Consider the following 9688-nt stretch of genomic DNA (forward strand, 5'->3'; position numbering starts at 1 on the left):
AATCTCTTTCTCTCACACAAACAAAAACTTCATCTCCCGGGGTCTCATTTCTCTCTACTATTCCCCTATGTGCCACTCGCACACCCCCTCTCACACAGAGATGTCTTGCGTTGCTTAGGTATGAGAAGGTACGACTCTGCTTCCTCTCAATTATCTCTTTCTTACATACAAATACAAACTTTGTCTCCCAGGGTCTCATATCTCTCCACATTCTCTTGTATGTCGCTCACACACACTCTCTCTCCCTAGAGATATCTCGCCTCTCCTGATATGTCTCTCTAGCTATCACTCTAGTTGTGAAATATCTTTCTCTCTCGCAAACACAAAATTCCGTCTGATGGGATCTCATTTCTCTCTCATATTTGTTTGTATGTGACTCACATGCACCCTATCTCTATCTCTCTCACACCCACACACATAACTCAGCCTTCTGATCCAATCGACTCTTGTCTCTAACACACACTAGCTAGCATATTTATCTTTCTATTTATCTGTTCCATCAACCTTCTTTTCTTTCCCTCACTCTTGCTTCCTATCATGCACACTATATATGTTTATATCTACATACAGTCATGCACCCTCTTTTTATCTTTCTCTCACACACACATAACTTCACCCTCTGAACCACTCGACGGTCATCTCTAACACACAAACTAGCTGATGTCCCTCTAGCTAGGATCTCTACTCTCTATCTATATGTAGTTTCTCCGTTAACATTTCTTTGTCGCACACACTCTTGCTTCCTATCACGAACGCTATATATGTCTCTCCATACATGCATCTATGGTTGATCTCTTTTGCACAATCGTTTTGTCTCACTCCCTCTGCTCGCCATAGATGCATGCTCCAGCCCACGCCACTATCTCTTAAAGACAAAAACACATGCTCAATTATCGGGCCTTCTTCCCTCCACTCTCACATGCATGCATATTGTCGTACCGATCCGTCTCTCCCATGTCTTTGATCTTATGACTTATGTCTTCTTTCTTTTATCTCGATCATGCACGCGCACACACACACATCCCATGTATATATGTATACCTCTCGCACATGCATGTTTAAGGTCTCCTATGTCTCCATACATAGTTAATTACCCTCAGCTCTAACCCCACGTCGAATCGTTCTCTTTTTGTGTGTAGATACCTTCCGCCTGGATGGGTAAAGCACACACTCACACTTAACAATCTCATTCTAGGTACCCCCCCTCTCTAACTCTTCCCCTATATCCCCGAAACCAATAAGACCATCACTTCGTTTAATTCCCGCCTACATGCACCATCGATATATATTAGTCTTCCTTGGTGTCTCTCGAACAAACACGTTCTCTTGATGTCAACTCCTCGCACGCGCACACGCCTTCTCTTCCCTCTCTACGGGCATCTTCTCTCACGCACCCCCTTGTTGGTGGCCTCTGCCATACACATAACCTCTCTACGATGAAGCCACACACACTTAAATTCCTTTCGCCACCGAAGACTCTGGTTCACACACACACGCACGCATGCACCCCCCTACACACACACAATAACTCCATCACACAGACAAACACACACACACACATGCTCTAGGAGGAGCATTTGTTCCTACCACCCTTCCTCCAATCTTACCCGTATGATAAACAAACACCTTAATTTACTTGTATAACATGGAAAATACTTTAGTAGTTAGCAAACTTCTCATAATTATATAACGCAAATCACCAGCAGGAAGTGACATTTTTTACACAACCACGTTAACATGGCCACGTAAATCACTAGCTAAAGTGTAATACCAGTAGACTTATATATCTATGCAACTATATGTACGAAGAGTAGAGTCGCACACACGCACTCTGTCTCTCAGAATCTCACACACATACGAGTTACGTGACACCCGCTAAGTAGAATCATTTGTTACAATTCGTGCACCCGCGGGTACACGTGATGGTGCGCATTTATTTAAGCCGGACCGTGAACCCAAACAGTAGCTGCATTCATTCCCCTCCTGCCGCTTCTTCTCTGGTCGCCGTTGCCCAATAGCCATGGCTCGGCCAAAGGTAACGACATATGCCATACTCCCGCTGGAGCGGCACGAATCCCGGATCATAGCCGGCCTACCTTCGGAGTCCGGACTAGACGGAGTCAGACAAGGAGGCGTAGGAGGCGGAGTAGCACGCGGATCCGGAGGAGCAGAATGACGAAGCGGAGCTGGAATAGGAGGACGACAACGCGGGTGAAGCGGAGCTGGAGGAGGAAGATGATTTCCATTATACTCAGACTAAAAGGCTTTGAGTTTCACGCCTCATTTATTTCATAGAGACAAGAGAAAGGAAATTTTAGTGGTCATGCATGCATCTTTTTGTGCTAGCACTCCTATATAAGGGTTGACCGGTCGCTTCCCGCTAACGTGCATGGGCGGTGGAAGAGGAAGTTGATGGGAAGCGGGCTGTGGAGTACGCCAGTTGTAGCACGAGCTACAAGGAACATTCGTGCCAAACGATGCATAGTTGTACAGTATAGTCCAGCCGAGTATGAATGAATTGGCCTTTAGGTTGTGTATGGATGGCATGGCTGCAACATGTAGGCTGCAGTTCGACAGCCTACCCCTATGCTTCGCACGGTTTGGTCACGCAAGATTTGCATGCACGCATGTCATGCACGTACTTGTCAAAGGCGTGCTCGAAAAAGGCCGACCAGGTCCGCTAGTCCTCGTTGGTACATGCGCCCGGAAAACAACTAATCCCAGTCGCTATAAATGTCGTGCGTGCTTTAATTCTGGGCTAGTGGATGGACGCGAACATGCTGGACAATAAACCACCCGCCATCTCCCTAATCTCTATCTCTACTCTTCTTCTACTACTTCTACTACTCTTCTTTTTTTATCTCTACTCTTATAAAAAACAGAGTTGGTGATGATGGTGTGCTTGCAATCCTACAATATAAGCCGTCCTATTTATATCTGACGCATAGGAAGAAACAATGGGAATTTTGCGAAAAGATACCCACGCCCACTCAACATTTGCAAATAAGGCCTTCCCTCGTTCATTCTTTTCTCCCATAAGATAAACTACTCATATAAATGCATCTTGATGTTCCGTGAAACGCATGCGCATCTTACTTGTATTTATCTTATAAAAAACAGAGTTGGTGATGATGGTGTGCCTGCTACCTTGCAATATAGGCCGTCTGATTTATATTTGACGGATAGGAAAGAAACTACGGAAATTTTGCAAAAAGATACCCACACCCTCTCCATATTTGCAAATAAGGCCTTCCCTCGTTCATCCTTTTCTCTCACGAGATAAACTACTCATACAAATGCATCTTGATGTTACGTGCAACGCATGAGGATGTTTCCTTGGGGGTCTCTCCGGCGCGGCATGGTCGTAGGTGCAACTTGACACCCCTTGAGATGCTGACGTTGAGGGGCACTCGGATTTTGTCCGATGAGCAGGTAAGTGATGAGTTTGATCACGTAGTAAATGCATTCTAAGGACTACTTCCGTGTCCATTTCCTAATTCCCCCACTGCCCACTGTTTCATAGGTTAGGCTTGGTGCCAATGGAGATTGGCTTGCATATGTACGGGAGGGTACCAACATCAATTTCCACAACATTTACAACGGTGACACCATTCTCGTAGAACCTTTGTCCAAGAGCGGGATCAGCCATGCAACGTGCCATCGCCTGAATTGGTACGATGGAACCAAGATGAGATCAAAGCAGATAGCAATCTCGGAATCCCCGATAAGGTCGTCCACCAACCAAAATTACACTCTCATCGTGGTGTTCGACATGATGATTCCTTTCGCGAACCTTGCACATGGCGGTCAAAGGTGGACCATGCTGTCTACGGACGATTTGTTGTCGTACGAGGACGAATACCCTGTGCTCCTTTCTAACCACATCTTCGCGGTGACAAACTAGTGGACTTGTTTCGTATGGGATGTCCTACGGTATACTCCCTCTCTTCCTGTTCATTTGTTTTGAAATTATTCGTTTTATAAGTTTCAAATTCAAATTTAGAGTTTCCCACCCCATGTTGAGATTACAATGTCCATTATATCATTGTGTGCATGTACTAGTTTTTTATTGGTCACGCATGCATGCATTGCAAGTAGTTTTGCCCGAGACCTTCGAACTAGACGTGTCTTTCTCTCTGGGTCACACTTTGTATCGTTCATACCACTAGTACTACGTGTGGTCTCCGACCTAGAAGTGGAAGAAGTGGAGACACACTACCACGTTGTTCATGTCCCACTCCTTTCGCTGACGTGTAGGACATCTAGCACGTGCCGTGTTTGGCACTCCTTCATCGTAAGAGTTGAAACGCTAGCTTTCATGAAAAAAAAAATATAAATCAGCAATGATACTATACCACGCGGTTTCGTTGCTCCTTGGTATCGGAAAGAATACTTCCATTCACCGACATGTGGGACGTCGACCATCCTAGTCCACTTGCCATGCATCCAGAACTCCCAGGGAGAGTCACCCCGGTTGTCGCGCTGCAGTAATAGTGCCTAATGAGCCGTCAAATCACTGGCCCAACCTTCCACACTATGAAGTTGCACAGACTTTATTGAATTCCACTTCTTGAAGAAAACTACTGTATTATTAGTCCTGCTAGCTACAGTAGTATTGTACTCCAGCAGAGGCCTCCTTTGGTTCATCCGATAGGAATTTTATAGGAATACAAAAATCATATGAAGTGAGATGACATGCATGTCAATTCCTATAGAGAAAGATATGACATTTGATGCAGAGGATAGGAATTTTTCCGTTGAGTCTAGGCTAATGTACTGGTAATTTGCTCTGAAAACTACAGTAGTAAGTAGTACTGGTGCATGCTCGTAATTAATTGAAAAAACATAGGGGCGACACAGACACAGACACACACACACTACTACTACTACTACTACTACTACAACTACAACAACAACTACTACTACTACTACTACTACAACTACTACTACTACTACTACTACTACTACTACTACTACTACTACTACTACTACTACTTGTCACATGCTGGCTAGACGCTGTTGTTGGGGATATAACTATTAGGTATGGCCCGCCCAGTAGGGGCCGGGTTATACCTATGAGTACTCTTGAAGCCCAAGACCAAGGTTGAAGATGGTGGTTTAGTTAAGGGCCCAAAGCCCAGAGGCGACTTAAGGCCTGTAGAGTTAAACCACATATGTACATGACTTGTATTGTAAGGCAAGAATAGTTAAGAGACCGAGCCAGACATTGTTTATGAGCCGGTCGGGACTCTATGAGCCATTGGGCATCGACCTCTGTATATAAGGGGACGACCCGGCGGCGGTTCAGGGCAAGTAACATCAGATCGAGAGCTAGGTCAAGCGATTCCGCTCCCTAGTAATTGAGTCATAAGCAATGCCACACAAAACTAGATCGTAGGCTTTTACCTTCACCGTAAGGGGCCGAACCAGTATAAACCCTGTGTCCTTTGTCCCGATTAACCCCTTTAAGCTTGCTAGTTGCGATGGCTCCACGACTAAGTCCTTTCACTAGGACATCTGACATGACAATTCCACGACAGTTGGCGCCCACCGTGGGGCCAGCGCATGATGGATTTGAGTTCTTGAAGGGCAGCTTCAAAGGGCTCAAGGGATATGCTGTGGGCTGGATGACCAAGAGTCGTCGCGGCAAGCTCTGTGTCGACGATGTAGGCTGGCACCTCAACACCGGCTCAATTGAGTACGGGTACCGGGTGCCCTTCGTTGGAATTCACGTCTTCATCGGCAAGATCAGCGAGCGGGGCCCTGAGTCAGACATCTGCAGCGACCTCGTCGAGACGGATCAGCGTGCGAGACCCGCCCAGGCTCTGCCAGCCGTGAAGCATGCCTTCGTGGGATGCATCCACGGAGGACTCTTTGAAGGATCTGCATCTGGCGGTCAGATGGTCATCTATTCTGATGGTAAGTCGTCCACGGGCGAGACGGATTCGTTGTATCAACTGCAAGACGGCAGGCTTGGGGGCTGTTCTGATGGCAGTAGTATTCCGGATCTCCTTGAGCCGCCGAGCAGCATTGGGATCTTCATGGCTGGCACACAACCTATTCAAAACTCTACAACTGCGGCAGCAATAATCTCCGGGTCAATGGCGGCCGGGGCAGGAGGCCCTGTGCGCCCGCCGGCTCAGGTGCTGATGGATCTCATGGATAAGATGACTGCTTTGTTAGCTTCCGCGGTCAACCTGGTGGATCAAACTCAACATGATGCGGAAGTGGCGCAGTTAAAACAAGATATAGTGCCGGCTAAGGAAGACCTGGCAGTGGAAGATGTCAGGATGACCGTAGAGCGGGCGCCTCTGGACGCTTAGTCTTAGCGGATTTAGGCGCAGACTTTCTGGCTCACGATGGATCAAAATGCATCCAATGAGGTCATGAGGAGACAATACCAGAAGACTCAGTCTCGGCTCCCTCCAGTTTACGATCCTCGAAACCTCTTCCATACACCCGGTGCAGGGCCCAATAACCCGCCTGAGATAGACCGGGTTGCAGTACCCGGGGTCGAAACGCCGGTTCAGCCACGTATGATGGAACCTTTCCGGATGAATACCGCTCCGCCTCAGTATATACCAACACCATCGGGTCATTACTCTAACCCGTTGGAGAACATGATCGTTGTGGCGGCATGATTGGCGACTCTCCCGGTGGAGGGCGACTCTCCGACGGCGGTTGAAACTCGAAGGATCAGAGAGTTTCTTTAGAAGGCTTTGGAACAGCAGGAGGCATACTCGTATAGCCGAGACATGATTCATTCGACTCCTCGTCCAAGCCGAAGCCCGAGTTATAGCAGGCACATGGACTCAGCGGTCGTTTCAAGCAACGCCCGACGCCATAACCCGCCAGGCGGGCATGACCCGGCGCGTGATGGAGCCCTTAACTTGGTTGATCAGGACAGAATACGTCAAGAGGCTGAGCGGGCAGCTCAGCGGGCGGCTGAGAAGGCGACTCAGCTGGCGGCTTACCAGCCTTTTCCGGTTTATCCAATGACTTCTATTGAGGCAGGCGCGACAACCAGGACCGCAGGTGTCCCCTGTCTGGTGTCGGTTCTGCGTAACGAGAGTTTGCCCAAGGATTTCAAAGGGCCCAAAAAGGTGCCTAATTATATGGCTGACTTACAGTTTGGGGCATGGATTGAAAGCTATGAGATGGCTATGGAGTTACTGGAGGTCAGTGACGCTGCGATGGCCAACTACTTCACCATGATGTTGGACGGGACTGCCCGCACTTGGTTGAAGGGGCTACCGCCTAATTCCATCGGTTTATGGGCAGAGTTAAAAGCAGCCCATGTCAATTGTGGATTTGACTAATTGCAAGTAGGAGGAGGGTGAGTCCACGACCCATTGGGTGCACTGGGTCAAGGCCATAATACATTCGTCTGATAAGATGGATGCCGGCTCTGCAGTCTTAGTGTTAGAGAAAAATTGTCGTTTTTTGCCTCTGAAGATGAAGCTAGGGCGACTCAAGCGTGATTGTAATGACATGGGTCAGCTGATGGCGGCTCTGGTCAAGTACGCCGACTCTGATAGTACCAAGGATCCCGAGTCTGATGATGAAAAGACAGGGAAGGGAAAAAAGAATGGCGACGGCAAGGGCCCTCATTATAACCCGGCAAATCAAGGAGGTAATAATAAACGTAAGGCTAATGGTAGCTTGGAGTTTGTGGCTAACACCAATGCGCAGGGCAACAATCAATGACGTAAGGGGAGGCCACCCCCTCGGTCCGGCGGGTCAAGCCCCACGCCTGAACATTTGCTGAATGAGCCGCCTCCGAGACACGGCACCCTGTAGAAGCCAGCCACTCACTTATGGAAGGACTGTACTATCATGAAGGCTTTCAAGAATTCCAACATGTTCGACGGTAATCATGGGCCTGGCAGCGGTTTTCATGGCCCGGGCGGCGGTTCAAATTCCAATTTTCTAAACTCACAGGGTAATCAAGGTGGTTATAATCAGCAATCTGGCTAGGGAGGTCAGTAGCAGCAGCAGGGTGGATACCAGAGCCATCCAAAGCAGCTGAATAGTGGACAATATCATGTGTTTACCACCATTTTGTGCAAGTGGGACCAGAAACTTTCATAAGAGGGTTGTGAACGCTGTTGAGCCGGCAGTTCCTCGTTATTTAAGATGGTCTGAGCAGCCTATTCTATGGAGTAGGGAAGATCACCCTCCCCGGGTTGACAATCCGGGTCACTTGGCCTTGGTGGTGGCCCGTCAGGTTGGTGGATATAAGTTCAGTAAGGTACTCATGGATGGAGGCAGTAGCATCAACATCCTCTACTATTAGACTTTTCGTCGCATGGGTTTGACTGATAAAAATCTCAAGACTTCCAACACTGTTTTTCACAGAGTGGTCCCTGGTAATTCGGCATACCCAGTGGGTAAGATCAAGCTGGAAGTGGCTTTTGGAGATGAGCATGATTCTAGAGCTGAGAAGCTAACTTTTGAAGTGGTCAAAATTAAGAGTCCGAATCACGCCTTGTTTGGACGGCCGACTTATGCCAAGTTCATGGCACGGCCGTTTTATGTTTATTTGCATCTCAAGATGCCGGGTCATAAGGGTACCATCACAGTACATGGGAGCCAGAAGATAGCCTTGGAATGTGAGGAAGGCGATGCTGCTTACGTGGAATCTATTTGTGCTACAGAGGAGTTGAAGTTCTACAAGGACAATGTTGACCCGGCAGACATGATGTCTTTGAAAAAACCAACCACAGAGCACGAGCCGGTAATGAAGTTTAAGTCGGCCGATGACACTAAGCTTGTTTATTTTGTTCCAGGCGACTCATCTAAGCAGTTCAGTATCAGTGCCAATCTGGATCCCAAATAGGAAAGTGCGCTCATTGAGTTCATCCGTGAGAACCGGGACATCTTTGCATGGAAGCCTTCCGACATGCCGGGTGTACTGAGGGAACTCGCTGAGCACACTTTAAATATTGATCCAAAGTTTAAGTCGGTGAAGCAGTTTCTTCGGTGATTAAATGAAGAGAGGTGTAAAACCATTGGCGAGGAAGTGGCCCGGCTCTTGGCGGCCGGGTTCATTATTGTAGTTTTTCATCCAGAATGGTTGGCTAATCCGGTGCTTGTGCTTAAGAAGAATGGCACTTGGCATATGTGTGTGGATTACAAGGACTTAAACAAAGCTTGTCCAGCTGATCCCTTCGCTCTCCCTCGTATTGATCAAATCATTGATGCTACGGCGGGTTGTGAGCGTTTGAGTTTTTTGGATGCTTATTCTGGTTATCATCAGATCAAGATGGCAGTTAAGGACCAGGAGAACATGGCTTTTATTACTCCATTTGGAGCCTTCTGCTATGTGTCTATGCCTTCTGGGCTTAAGAGTGCCCAGGCGACTTATCAGCGATGTGTGTAGAACTGTCTTCACAATCAGATTGGACGCAATGTTCGTGCTTATGTGGACGACATTGTGGTGAAATCAAGAGAGAAGGAGACCTTGATAGATGATCTGAAGGAGACCTTTGATAACCTCCGGGTCTACAAGATGATGCTTAACCCCTCCAAGTGTGTTTTTGGTCTGCCTGCAGGCAAGCTTCTGGTTTTTCTGGTTTCCAACAGGGGCATTGAGGCTAACCCGGAGAATATCAAGGCAATCACCTCTTTGACTAAGGTGGCCTGCATCAATGATGTTCAACGTTTGGTGGGTCGTATTGCTACTCTA

Source organism: Triticum aestivum, chromosome 2B (genome assembly GCF_018294505.1).
Source record: "Triticum aestivum cultivar Chinese Spring chromosome 2B, IWGSC CS RefSeq v2.1, whole genome shotgun sequence".
NCBI lineage: Eukaryota > Viridiplantae > Streptophyta > Magnoliopsida > Poales > Poaceae > Triticum > Triticum aestivum.